The sequence below is a fragment of the Lepisosteus platostomus genome, chromosome 15 (assembly GCF_059453375.1).
Source record: "Lepisosteus platostomus isolate fLepPlt1 chromosome 15, fLepPlt1.hap1, whole genome shotgun sequence".
NCBI classification, from domain to species: Eukaryota; Metazoa; Chordata; class Actinopteri; order Semionotiformes; family Lepisosteidae; genus Lepisosteus; species Lepisosteus platostomus.
In genome coordinates this window covers 4,673,843-4,689,111 of record NC_142625.1, presented here as the reverse complement: position 1 = coordinate 4,689,111, position 15,269 = coordinate 4,673,843, and the positions used below count along the sequence as shown (strand labels likewise).

At 41.3% G+C, this 15,269-nt stretch overlaps 2 long non-coding RNA genes across 2 annotated transcripts in view; one reads left to right on the top strand and one right to left on the bottom strand.

Moving 5' to 3' along the window:
- The window catches only part of LOC148647728 (uncharacterized), a 492,485-nt gene extending 480,509 nt beyond the window's left edge, over positions 1-11,976 (bottom strand). Inside the window, exon 1 of the long non-coding RNA XR_015926700.1 lies at positions 11,877-11,976. This is a non-coding gene — a long non-coding RNA (uncharacterized LOC148647728). The remainder of the gene's footprint in view (positions 1-11,876) is intronic.
- Positions 1-15,269, top strand: part of LOC148647726 (uncharacterized) — a 188,666-nt gene that overhangs the window by 137,448 nt on the left and 35,949 nt on the right. The window lies entirely within an intron of this gene.

Sequence of the window (15,269 nt, the reverse complement as noted above, 5' to 3'; positions counted from 1 at the left end):
CACCGCGCAGGAATCTGTTGATGCTGTCCCCGCCGGCTATCTCCCCCCAGGAAGCACAGCGGAATTCACAGATGCCAGTGGGACGAATAATTCTCCCAGATGTCCAACTGCTACCCATCACCCAGGAGATGGAGGGGGGTTGTACTTGCAGTGCATCAGCATAGACGGGAAAGCAAGAGCCGACCATTACGCCGCCCTCGTGTTTCGAAATCTTGTGACTTTTGAAATTTACTGGGGGTGGACCACGTCTGTAAATTTCGATGGGTCAAGAGGCAAAAGTGCCTTGCCTTGCAATCTCCGGGAAACCATTAGTACGATGGTGAATCGGAGATTCTCAACCCTTGCTGCGTATGACTGGAAAAGAATTCGTGATCGGATCAACGAAATGCTTCGTAGGAGGAGGCGGTCATTTCCTCTTGTCTAACAGTCTGTCCACAAACAAAACATTCCTGTTAGACAAGAGGAATTGAAAAAAAAACAATGTTGTCAATGAAAACCGGTGTGTGTGTCTCTCCCTGCTGGATGTCCCTCTCACAAACTGCTGAATGAATAAAATAATTTTATTGAAAACGAGTTTGCGATTGTCTGGTCTTTAAATTCTTGAGATACGCGATTCCATATTATATTCCCTTTTAATCAAATTCTAAAAGTATGCTTGTTGACTCCGGTATCGCGTTAGTTAAAGACTTCGATGCTTAAAATGTTTAGGGAGAAATGGAATACTGGTGTGTATGTTTTCTTTAAAGTACCGAGACCAGCCATATACTGTATGTTTAAGTTCCAAAATTAATATTGTTTATGGGCTTCACACGCGTTGCAGTATGCTCAGGCACTAAGTAAAAGGAGATGCTTCGTATTGCTTGACTAATTTTAAAAACTAAGTTATAAATGCAGACGCTCCCTCGATGCGCTGCTCTGGTGCGTCGGCTCCTACACAGTGCCTGTCTGCCGTAAGCGTTACAATATACTAAATACTAAATACTAAAGCCAATACTGGCTCAATGGGCTTTGACGTGCTAATGCGCTGGTTTAACAGTCCGGGTGTGGCAGGCTTCCAATGTCAACTCGACTCGATTGGAAGACAATGAACGTATTTTAGCCCTAAATGAATTAATAGCAAACATGGTTTACATAAAATACATTTTTCCAAGAAAGTTTATAATAATATGATCTATAGTTGAAATCTGAGCCTACTTTAAAAATAAAGGAAAAGCATTTTCAGAGAGCAATCACGCTGTGTTTATGTAGAAAAAGTGATTAGGTTTATGAGCAATCTAATTACCTATTCGCTTAAAACGCTATATAAAATAGTTTATTTAGAGATGAATGATCAGTGTCACAGTTTAAATAATGTGAGACAGGAAACTAACACAGCGCCACCGGATTTAATAACGCAATAAAAACGCTATAAAATAATGTGACACAGTACAATAATACTGACTATGACTTTAGAAGCATAAATTACCTTACACTCAATTTAAACACAAGCTGTCTTTCTGTATGAACCTCTAAGCTGGTTCATACAGAAAATGTAGAAATGCATTAGCCTGATTATGATTAAAAAACACAATTAAACACGCGTTTGCGATTTAAATCAGAACACGATTTAAATCAATATAAATGTTTATATTGTAACGCATACTGTCCAGCCTCCATTTCTCTATAACAATTTACTGTTGCACACACACACAATAGAAGCAGGAACCGCTGTCAGAAGGGAAGATATGTTCAAAATATCGCAAATATCGATCATGCTGCGATATTTTGAAATATAAAAGTCAATTGATTGCCCATAATATCGCTTACCTATTTTTTCGAAGAAATGTTTGTTAAAATAGAAGTCCAGCACCAGCTGGATTCGAACACACAACCTGCCAGTTGGTAGTCACGCACCTAGACCAGTAGGCTACAAGACAGCTCGCATGATCAGGCAGGCGAAACAGCCCTACACAGCCCTGCCGCAGTACACGGATATAATCATACCGTTATTAATTTCTTGAGATATGCGATTCCATATTACATTCCCTTTTAATCAAATTCTAAAAGTATGCTTGTTGACTCCGGTATCACGTTAGTTAAAGACTTCGAAGCTTACAATGTTTAGGGAGAAATGGAATACCGGTGTGTATTTTTCCTTGTGATATTTTAAGCTCTAGTTGAATGATAGGTGTCGCATTTTAAATCATTTTCGTAGCTAGAAATTATGAAACGCCCTGTTAAAAGCAAGGAAGTTTTTATGCCCGTTGAAGTAAAACAAAATGCCTGACAAAGTATGGCTTGGACAGATTCCAAGTGCTTGTACAAATGTGCTAAAGAAATTATACTTTGAGTATACAGCTTGTCCAAAGTCATCCATTATTAATACTATTAGTAATATCTTCAGTAAAGGCTTTGATGCATAAATATTTCTGATAAAGGTAGGTTGTGTACTTTTGTCCAACTGAGCAAGCTTGCTTTCATAAAATATACCAACATTTTAATGACTGATGATTAACATGCTGTAATACACAGTTCAAAATTAAAGGCTCAAATGCTGTACATGAGAGGTTAAGCTCCCCCTGGCGGTTTTACAAGGCGACGCCGGATAGTTAGTCACGTGACACACGTGAAATGCGTGATACCGCGTGATACCGTGACACGCCCACCGGGGTATGCCGCGAAATACCTCACCCATTTTGAATGGCTGCATCTGTAGCGCTTCCTCAGTGGCCTATGACTTCCATTCAAAATGGCCAAAAGTAGCCTCCACAGGATCAGTCACTACTCAAGCTGTCACGGTGTTCCTGGAATCCCTCTTTGCCCGCTGGGGACTGCCAACCATCATTGCAATGGGCCACAGTTTGTGTCTAGAGAGTGAGTTTCTTGGCTGACAAAGGCATTCTTCACCTTTGGGTTGTAGAAAGCAGTGCGAACAGGGGTGTGGAATACCTGAACCACACTCTCAAAAACCCACATCAGAGCCCACCTGTCCAAGGGCTGTTCCTTCTCAGCCACGCTGCTCAGCACTCTCCTTCCCTACAGGGCCACACAGCACGCCACGACTTGCAGCTCACCAGCCTTCGTCATGCTCAGCCATGAGTCATACGCTCTGGATGTACCCAGCTCCAATCCCTCCAGTGCGCACCCACAGCAGGGAGGCCAGATGTCAGCATCACATGAGAAGGCGGTATGACAGGTCACACACGTGGGATCACAGTCCAGAATTGGGTCCAGATCCTAAGGCCCAATAGGCAACACAAGCTCTAGTCTTTTTGGTCTTCTTCACAGGTCACAGAGCTGCTGGGTCCCACCCCCTTCCATAGCCATGAGCTACAAATACCCTTGGACCCCCCAGGAGAGATCGACGTCCTGGTGGTGCCATCGGTTCCTGTGGGAGAGCAGCCCATAGCCCCTCCTCCACAGCCAGCCAGGGTCCAGGCCAGACCAGCCTGGCTTAAAGACTTAATTAGTTTTTTATTGCTTTTATTTTGCTTGCCAGAACTACTTTCAGCAATGCTTTCACAGTCTGTGAGAACTGCAATTTTTTCATTTGAAGGGGGTGGGAGGGATGTTATGCTGCACACAGTGTCCATTTGGGGTTTATGACACTGTTTTGGGGTTTTGGGGGTCACCGCTTTACTGCATGTGGGTGCCTTGGAGGGTTTTTACTAGCATTGTGCATAACTCGTAACTGACACAAGAGCAGAGTACAGATAGATCAGCTAAACAGGGAAGAAAATTATCTGCTGTCTGCTGCCGAGGCTGGCAGAGAAAATCACACCCGGCTTTTCAACGAAATTGCATGAACTCGCTAATGCGCCTATCACATTTCCTGGTGTATTGTTTTAAATTTGAGTATTTTATATTGTGTTCGAGTGGAGGAAAAACGTTGCCCAGATATTAGCTAGTCAGTATAGTACATGTTTATCTGTACCATTTGTCGGGACAGACAACATACTGCACTATAGCTTTGGTAAGGAGACAGACTATGGACAAAATCAAGAAGACTCACACCAAATAATGAAGACAAAAAGAAACGGGAAGTCAATAAGAGACATTGTACAGCATTTGGCTTCCATGGACATTTTTGTTTGTGAAAGCACAGTGAGACGACATTATAAAGGGGAGAGGAGGCAAAGAGAATCTAAATTGAGGATGATTCAAAGGTAAATAACTTTCTGAAAATACTTTTCTTGCATGTAAATACAACTACACACATTATTTTTATAACTGTTGATCTCTTTCCCCCCCCCCCCCAAGCCCTATTGTGTGAGCCATTGACAGACTGATGGAGGAAAATGATGAGCTATTAGCGGTGCAAGTTCAAAGACGGCTGTGAGCTGACCTCGGTGCGAGCGCGAGTCCGACATCAATAAGAAGAGTGTGCAGAGGACTGAGGACAAAGGTCTCGAGTTTCTCAAGTCAGTTGTCTGTCCTTTTTTAAGAGGCAAGGTTAATAAACCTTCACACAGGGTCCCCCATTTGTCTTTTACGAAGAATATGCCCCCATATTTTGCAACAATCAGTCTCGATACATCCCAGAAAACCTGAAAATTCTGTAGGCAGCCCATCAATACCCAGCACTTTACCCGAATTCATTCCTCCACAACACCATCCTTATTCTGAACTTCCTCCATCATCCTCCTTTGTTTTTGCATTATTTGACTGAAAAAGGTGTAGAAAGTTCCATTCTGCTGCAAGAATGCCAAGCAGGCTTGAAAAAAAATATTCCTTGTCCCTCCCCCCCATAAAAGAACCTTAATTTTGTATTTAAAGCTGAAACTATTTCCGTATCTGTATGAAAACCTTCATTACATGCGATATACCTTATTCAGTTCATCCTGCAAAATTCTTCCCTCTTTCCAGACATTCCTCTTTTGTCACTTTAATTCTTCTTTTCATGTTTGCCCACCATTCTGTGACAGTAATGTTCTGCCTTGTTATGTTCTGTAAGTTACCAGAGAGTTAGTAATGCAAACCAACTGTAAGTATTTGTAGAAGTCTGCTCTCAACAGCCAGAGTATACACTATCATTAATCCGAAACATCCGTTTCCATAGCAAACGTCAGTGTTAAACACCCTTCCAGGTACCTCTAACTGGCAACTTTTATCAGGTCAAAATTCCCCAAATAAAATCCCCACTCCAGAGGTGCAAACCCCTCCTGTACTCCATCTTGATCCTGCCTTTCCCCTTCACGTGTAAAAACCTCAACATCCCCTGCAAAGAATAAACAGCAAAATCAGAAGTCCTCAGGTAGTTAAACTGAGGTTCTCTTTACTTTGTCTCCCAATCTCCTTACATTTAATGTTAAAATCCTCACCTTTCTGTTATTTACTACTTTCCTTCTTTATTCTCCATCATGTTATGCAAGTCATCCAATATAAACATCTCTTACCTCCACTTTTCACTCACAAACAAACCTAAAACCTTTCTTCCATTTCTCTTATACTCCATTATAATTCCTCAACACTCAATTCTTCCTGGTGTGGAAGACCGAGTCAAAAGGTCAGGACAGTGTCTATGCGCGGGAAAGGTTTTCTGTTCGCACCTAAGACCACTGTCTTAGGTGCAAACTAAAGCCTGCGATTCCTCACACCCATTCAACCAGAGAGAAATGAAACAGATTGCACAAAAATTCTATCATACAGTTCCTTGTACATCAACTAATCTTTTAAAAATATCTTCTTCCAACACATATGGGTTGAACAGATGGACTATCAGAGGCCTAAGCTCTCTTGCAAACAAAAGCTCAATGAAAAAAGTATTTTAGAAGCTCATGTTTTTCTTTTTTTTTTTTTTTGCTGTCCCTGTTCTTGAATACTGAGGAGCAGACACAAAGTCAAACATCTTTTTACCTGGAAAATCTTGAAGGCAGTAGATGTCCTCCAGCTCCAAACCAAGCATCCTGAGAAGCACTTCATCCACAAAGGTTCTCCTTTTAGCAGGCCCGTTCGTGGTTGATCTCCATCCTGTCTCTCCACATCTATCCTTCACCACCTCCTTTCTTATGGCCAAAAAGTACATCCACCTAGCCTGAAAGACTCAGACTTGCAGAAAACCCTCTAAAAAAAGACAAAGCAATAAAACCTACGTGATCCCTGGAATGAGGAACAAGCATCCCGCTAGTGGACTGCAGTATAGGCCGTTTCCTCTGGAGCCCTGCAAAGGCACAGCTGGTGGCTTCCCTACAGCAGGTGGCCACCTGGCCTCCACTCCTGCTGTCACCTGCTGCCAGCCAAATGCACTGGCGGGGGCCCTGATCTTCTGTCAATGGCCTGACAATGACCACAGCTATGGGGGTTAACTCATTAGCATAGACCCCACCCACAAGCAGCAGCAACACCTACCAACCTGGAAACAAAAAGGGACCGATACCTCCTGACCTGAAGGAGAAGGGAAGACACAGGGGAAGGAAGAAAACTCTGACAAAGCTGGTCTAACAGCGTCAAATTGATGTCATTCATTTTGTTTCCGACCAGAAGGGAAGGTAGGAACTTAGGCCTAGGTAGGAATTTTTACTACTGCCTGAAAACAATTAATTGTAGTTCATCCTCTCTAGCAGTTCAAATCAAATCAGATCAAAGTTTATTTATCAAATGCACAACAATATGGTGTGCAGCAGTAGTTGCTGGAAATGAAATGTCTTTTTCTGCGAGCACACAAAAATCACAAGGATCACAAAGATCACAAAAATCACAAAAACACAAAAATCACAAAATTGAGGTTACATTTTTTAAATGGAATAAAACTCAATGTGAGTAGAGCTCTTACGTGTCCATGGTGTATGCAATATGTACATGTAGTGCAGTTATGCTGAATACAGTGAAAACTGTGTGTCCATGTAGCCATTACAGGTGATTTGCTGAAGGAGCTTCAGGTTGGCTATTTAGCAATCTTATTGCCTGGAGATAGAAGCTGTTCCATAGTCTGTTGGACTTGGACCAAATGCTTTGGTGCTGTTTACCGGACGGTAGGAGGGAAAACATTTTGTGACTGGGATGACTGGGGTCCTTGAGAATGAACCTGGCCTTCTTCAGACATCTAGCTGAGTAGATCTCCTGGATGCTTGGTAGCTCACAGCTGGTGATAAGCTGCGCTGACTTCACCAACCTCTGCAATACTTTGCGATCCCGGGCAGAGCAGTTCCCATATCAGGGAGTGATGCTCTCAATAGTGCACCTGTAGAAGTTGGCCTGGATATGTGATGGCATGCCAAATGTCTTTAGCCTGTGGAGAAAGAACAGGCGCTGGCGTGCTGTCTTGACCACGATGTTGGTGTGGTGGGTCCAGGTTAAGTCCTCTGAGATATTAACTCCCAGGAACTTAAAGCTGCTGACCCTCTCCACTGCAGTCCCATTGATGTAAATAGGTGTGTGGTCTCCTCCCTGATGTTTCCTATAGTCCACAATCATCTCCTTTGTCTTACTGATGTTAAGAGAGAGGCTGTTCTCCTGGCACCATACCTCCTCCCTGTATGCAGACTCCTCACCATCTGTGATCAGGCCAATGACTGTTGTACCGTCTGCAAACTTAATGATGGAGTTTGAGTTATGCCAGGTGACACAGTCATGGGTAAATAAGGAGTAAAGGACAGGACTAAGCACGTAGCCTTGGGGGCTCCAGTGTTTAGAGTCAGGGTAGAGGATATGTTGGTGCCCACCTTCACCACCTGCAGACGTTCCCCACAAGGCTGCTGTCTGAGTCCAAGGTTGTACTCCCTATTTACTCACGACTGCACAGCAAGACACCGCATCATTAAGTTTGCCAATGACACCACTATAATAGGACTGATCAGTGATGATGACGAGTCCACTTACAGGGATGAAGTTGTACAGCTGCTTAGGTGGTGTCATAGCAATAACCTGGACTTGAACATAAAGAAAACGAAAGAGCTAATAGTGGACTTTCGGAGACACAGGCCACACACTCACAGCCCACTCAGTATTGATGGAACGGAAGTGGAAACAGTCACCAGCTTTAGGTTTTTGGGAATTCACATCTCTAAAGATCTAACCTGGACTGTGAACACTGACTCTATCATGAAGAAGGCTCAGCAGCGCCTTTATTTCTTGAGGTGCCTCAAGCGATGGGGGATGCCAACACATGTGTTGGTGAACTTCTACCGCTGCACTATCGAGAGCGTCCTCACCAACGGGATCACCGTGTGGTATGGCAACACCTCTTCGCGAGAAAGAAAGGCACTGCAGAGAATGGTCAATATGGCCCAGAGATTAAACAGCTCTATGAGGACCGCTGCCGTGGTAGAATTCTGGCCATCACAGAGGACAGTCACCACCCAGGGCATGAGCTCTTCACCCCACTGCCCTCAGGCAAGAGATATAAGAGCATACGGACACTTACCACTAGATTCTTCAATAGCTTCTATCCACAAGCAGTGAGACTGGCGAACACATTTAGCCATCCCCCTCGGACCACACTTACACCATCACCATCTACCTCATTGTAATTTATTAATTGTACGTCTCCAGTCATTGTTTACACGTCTGTATTGTTTACATTCAAACTGTCTGCATGTTTACTTGCACATTGTCTATTGTTTGTTTGTACATTGTCTTGATGCACTGTTTGCACTTTGTTTTGTTTTTTACACTTGTTTTATAATCGAGAGACTTTCTGTAAGTAAGAATTCCATTGTACCAGTACCGGTTACATATGGCAATAAAGTTCAAGTTCAAGTTCAAGTTCAAGGTTATGAAATGTTTCAAAATGTACCCAAAAAGTTGAAACATGAAACACAGCCTTACTCTGTGTGTAGGAAAGGACATCAGTGGTTCACCAATCTCTGCTCACACAGAGCTTCCCTTACACAACCAATTTAGATATTTGGTAACACTTTATAATAACTTTCATTAATAAGTCATTAACAAACATGATATAATGCTTAACAGATCATTAGTTCTACCCAACAACTCCGTAGGACCCATTGCTCTCTTCACTGCGGTACAGACTTTGTCAGCTCAAAGCCCAATGCCCATAAATGTACTAATAGATTGTAAACATTAACAAACCTTTACAGTGGATGAATAGTTTCAACTTTAGATTAGGTACTGCAAAAAGATCTACCACTCATGAATAAATTATGTCTGTAAAGATGTAAAGTGTACAGGCTTTTGAGTTACAGGTCTGTAGAATGTAGGCCTCTGAGATTTTTTTGTATGCAGTGTAACATTGTATGATGTATAAATGTATGCATTGTTTAGTTGCAATATTTTTTAATAAATCTGTTTGCCCTAGTTTTACACGATGCCTATACTGTTTTCCTCTACAGTATGCTGATCTAATGTAGTGCATTCACCCCGGGCAGCGGCTGAAAAGCGCCCAGCTGGGGTACTCGGTGAGGGGCAGGACAGGAGTGGAAGTGGTCAGGACGGGCTTTAGGAAGGCCGCTGACCAGTGCAGCTGTCCCACAGTGAAACGGGTGTACAGTCTGGGGAGATCGCCCTTGGGTGTTTCTCTCTCTCTCTCTCCCTCTCTCTCTCTCAATTCAATTCAATTTTTCAATTCAAGGTGTTTTATTAGCATGACTGATGGGTACAATCAGTGTTACCAGAGCAAATAATGAAATTCACATGAAACAAAAAATAAACGTAATATAAAATCTACAGGCATATTACAGACATTTACAACAAAGACATTATAAAATATTGACATATTCTGTAGGCGGCTGGAGCATTATTGGGAGACAGACTCACTGTTCCTCAGGCTGTGAGAGGAGATCACATACTGGGCTGCCAGTCTCTCTCTCTCTCGGGCTCGCGGGCTGGTTGTGTGTCTCTCTCTGGTCGGGCCGCGGGAGAACTGGCTGGTAGGTGGTGACGGAGAAGAAAATAAAGGCAGCTTTTAACTCCACAAGTCTGAGTTTTTGTGTCCGTCCTATCTGAACCCGAAATCATTACACTATCATTCTGTCCACCAAAATCCTGTTTATATGTGACCTTTCAGAACACCTATCTGTTTTCTTCCTAGCACAATTTATGAGCACTCTGTGATTAAATTAATTCTCATTACATTAACATTCTCACTGTGCATAACAAGGAAGATGAATAAACATAAAGTTAATGACAATCTATTGTATATCTCATGGCTAAATAGTCAAGTCTCGCCAAAAGAGAAAACATTGACTTTATTTAAAATCCAGCAAAAGTATGAATGGTTTTTAATTACCATACTTTTATGGTACATGACTTTGCTTAAATGTATTTAAAAATAAAAACGATTACAAATGGCACGCCTGTAGCTTTTTCATGAAACCTCCTAGAGTAACGAAATTCTTGCGTTGTACAGCTTTTCAGCTAAAAAAGCTGCACGGTGACGTCACCGCATTTCCCTCTGAATAGCGACTAATAAACAGTGAAAACATCTGTCTGCCTTTCCGTGGGGGGAAGGGAATCTGAACTGAGCTGCAAGGCCCTTTGGTTACAAAACTAAAAACAAGATACACTCTACAGAGATTCTCAACAGCGACATATCATAAAACTTTTACATATATTGTTAAATTATGACTTGTTTTTCAGGAAGTTAAAAAACACTTGAATTACTTATCCAGTCCCTCGAAATAAAATTATTTTTCAAGAAATGTAATGCAAGATGCTTTCTAACGTCGGGCAATGTGTTTTTTTTTTTAATCTAACATTGATAGATTAAAAAGTCATTCCTAATAGCAATTATTTACCTGCATAAACTTATAAAGGTTGTATTTTCACACAGTGAAGAGGTCTTTTTTAGTTATACAGTAGTTGTGCAAGCTCTGGTGAGTGTGTCTTTTTTGATAAGTTTCAAAGGGAAATAGGTTTGTATTCATCTTCCCTGATGCAAAACAGGGTCAGGGGGCAGGGTGTGTGGGTAAACTTTCATACTTGACTGAGAAAGCTTTAGGGAACTTAACAGGTTTTTAGGCTTTCTGTGTTTCCCTTCCAAAGTTCAAAAAGGACATTGAGTGTTTCCTGGATTTCACTGGTTATTAAAGATTTATTAATTACATCACCACCACTGGCCGTGGGGCCGTGGGGTGAGTCAGGGCTGCAGCCTGAGCCCAACACAGTTTAATATCTACAGTATATCAACGAATTAGCAGGAATGTTGGAACAGTCTGCGGCTCCTGGTCTCACACTACACTACACGACACAGAAATCAAGTTCCTGCTATATGCAGATGACCTGGTCCTGCTGTCACCCACAGAACAGGGGCTGTGGCAGATACTGGCAGTGCTGGAGTAGCACTGTCAGACCTGGGCGCTGACAGTCAATCTGGACAAGACCAGAGTTATGGTTTTCCAGAAAAAAAGCCAGACCTCAGGGAAACAGGTACAAATTCACACTTAACAACAACACATTGGAGCACTCATCCAGCTACACATATCTCGGCATTACACATACTGTATCACATATACCATCAGCTCATCTGGAAGTTTTGACCTGGCAGTGAAGGTACTCAGGGCTTTCTACGCAATAAGAAGGAGGCTCTTCAACATCAATCCACCAACAACAATCTGGCTCCAAATATTTGAAAGTGTAATCCAACCCATTGTTCTATATGGCAGTGAAGTGTGGGGTCCCCTCACAGACCAGGAGTACACTCTGTAGAAACTCTAATCAATCTGTAGAAACATCCTCTGTGCGCAGAGAAAAACAGCTAACAGCGCGTGCAGGGCTGAATTAGGCCAGTATCCACTATTGATAAACATACAGAACAGAGTAATCAAACACTGATTCCACCTGAGAAACAGAGGCCACAATTCATACCACCACTAGGCCCTGCTGATCCCAGAGTACAGCTGGTCTTGACACCAGCCAGTCTCAGGGCAGCACAGCTACAGCAACACCAATCACAATCAATCCAAATCACAACACTACCTTGCCCACTGGGATACACACACAAACATAACAACACTACTGACAGACTCAGTCACCACAGCCTGGCCAGAGAAACTGGACACAGGCAGACCTGACTGTCCAGAGAGGACAGGCTCAGTGACCCTCACAGATCAGGATTACACTCAATGGGACAAACACCCCACAGAAACCCACAGAAAAACACCTAACAATGGGTGCAGGGCCGAATTAGGCCAGTACCCACTATTGATAAACATACAGAAAAGAATATTAAAGTATTGGCTTAAGTATTAGCCGTGAATGTCTGTAGAGTGTATCTTATTTTTAGTACTATATTTTTAAATTATATTCCCTATTAATCAAACTCTAAGAGTATGTATCGGCTTGTTCCCCCTCCCACCCCTCTCTGTGTACAGTAGAGCCTCCTGTCCTGACTGGTGGAGCTCATATATCTTATACTAAAAATAAGATACACTCTTATTTTAACAGCGACTGTCAGAAGATAGGACACAGTGACTTAGACACCCGTTGAATGGAAAGGGGCACTTTAATTTTCTGTACGGCTGGTACAGCACCCCACCGCACTGGCGAACCAGCACAGAGAGAGAGACACACACACACAGTTTTTCAATGTCAAAAAGTAAATGTTTTTTTTACTTTATCAGCATCCAGACAAACGCAAACACAGTTAGAACACAGCCACATTTTAATTTTTGTCAGTCAGCTCTATTTTTTTTTATTTGTGGGGATTTAAATAACTTCGGATAATAAGTGGTCTCAAAGTCACTGAGCTCACAGAGCTTCAACAACAGATGACAACTTCCTTAGTCTTCCTAAAATTGTTAAACGGGGTGGGGGGCATTCGGTAATGTGAGTTATGTGAGTTAGATTATGAATGAATAAAATTATTTTATTAAAAACACATTTGCGTTTGTCTGGGTGCTATATTCTGTATTTTTTGTTTGGGTGCTATATTATGTATTTTTCATACATAAGATATAATGATGTGTTCCTGCTTAGACATTGCACGACTTTAAAAGCTATAAAAACAGGTTTCGATTCAGGCTTGATGAACTCAATTAATAACCCTAATTAATCAAATCCCAGATGTGAGTTCATAAAGCCTGAATTACGTACTATGCCTACGTCTGCGAAACACCTGATCATCTGCTCGAAAGATTTCAGTGCTTTGTGTACAGTATATTCTAGTCACAGTGGGGGCAGGACATTTGAGGTGCCCACCTACGCGGCTTGAGGTTTCGTGAAAAAGCTACAGGCATGCCATTTGTAATCATTTTTATTTTTAAATAGATTTTAGCAAAGTCATGTACCATAAAAGTATGGTAATTAAAAACCATTTATACTTTCGCTGGAGTTTAAATAAAGTCCATGTTTTCTCTTTTGGCTAGACTTGACTATTTAGCCATGAGATATACAATAGATTGTCATTAAACAACCTTATGTTTATTCATCTTCCTTGTTATGCACAGTGAGAATGATAATGTAATGAGAATTAATTTAATCACAGAGTGCTCATAAATTGTGCTAGGAAGAAAACAGATACAGATGCAGCCATTCGAAATGCGCGGGCGATACCACATTATTTTGCGGTGCGCTTTACGCAGTCTACCGCGAGTTACCGTAAATTCTCCTATAATACCGCAATTAAAATAATAGTATCCAGAATTTCCGCAAGGTGGAGCTAATAAAGCTCAACCTCTCATGTTTGAGCTGTCGCCATCAAAGTCTTTAACGAAGATATTACTAATAGTATTAATAATGAATGACCTTTGACAAGCTGTAAACAAAGTATTGCCTTTGTCCACGTTCTTTTTTTCATTGACCGTCTTTGTAAAAGTAACACCATAGCATTTCGCAATCACGCATTTGTTTCCAATCATGCAAAGTACAGTAATTTTTGAGAATTGATTCACCATGCCTTTCACATGCTCATAAAAGAGATTGATTTAGGAACATAAACATATTACCGTATGCAAACTGTACTGTATACAGTATGTATATGTATATTTAATGTCTTAACTGTGCCCGTTTAAGTATTGAATATTTATATGGAATTTTACCACTGAAGGGAAATCTTAGTACCTGAGCATAAAACGAATAGGAGCATACTGTAACGCGTGTGAAGGCCATAAACGATATTATTTTTGGAACTTAAACATACAGTATATGGCTGGTCTCGGTACTTTAAAGAAAACATACACACCAGTATTCTATTTCTCCCTAAACATTAAGCATCGAAGTCTTTAACTAATGTGATACCGGAGTCAACAAGCATACTTTTAGAATTTGATTAAAAGGGAATATAATATGGAATCACGTATCTAAAGAAATTAATAATGATATAATTATATTCATGTACCGCAACACAAGAATAGTACACGCTGTACATTGTCTGTTGATAATGTTTCTGTAGTGCTTTTTCAGCACTCTGCATGTGACCTTGCCGGTGGCGCTGTGGGTTAGGTTCCTGACTCCCATGATGCATGGTCTGTGATCAAATCCCACTGTTTTCTTTTTAACAAACATTTCTTTGAAAAAATGAAACGTTTCCTGAGTCAGAGATTAATTAAAACCTCGCTTGCACCAAACAAATTTATATTTCTAAATATCACAACATGATCGAATTTAAGTCATTTTAATAACAATGAATAGTCACCTAGGCATTACAATATAAACATTTTTATTGATTTAAATCGCGTTTAAATCGCCTTTATTTAAAACCCATAAATAAAGCTGATACTGTTTAGACTTTTAATTATTTAAAACTGTATTACAGCAGCACAATGCACAATGCAACGTAAATCGCTATCTTTGTCTTCTGCGTAATAATGTTCACCTCTCTGTCCAGCAAATTAACAATAGTAATAATAATGAACTTCATTGTATATGGCGCCTTTAAAGGTGGCTCCTCAAAGCGCTTTACAGGTTAAAAACAATAACAACAATACTGTTAGGCTGGGCAAACGATTTTTTTTAAGAAATACAAAATGAGATATAATGATGTGTTCCGGCTTAGACATTAACGAAGAGCATAACATGTGGGCGGCGTAGAGGGCGGCTCTGGCTTTCCCATCTACTGTATACACTGCAAGTACAACCACCCTCTCTGCAGGAGTGCTGGCTGTGACGAATTAAACCGGTTTCACAGGTATTTTCAAAGTAGAAGGAGGCGAGATTTCCAGCGAAAGACACCTCCCCCCCTCAAAAACCCAGTAAGTACAGTACTTACTAGTTAAGAAAGCTAGGCTCCTCAATGAAATCACTTTAACATGCTAATGCGTTGGTGTAACAGTCCGGGCGTGGCAAGCTTCTAATGTCAACCCGACTATGGCGAAAGGAACCCTTCTTTCATTGGAAGACAATGAACATATTTTAGCCCTGAATGAATTAATAGCAAACATGGTTTACATAAAAGA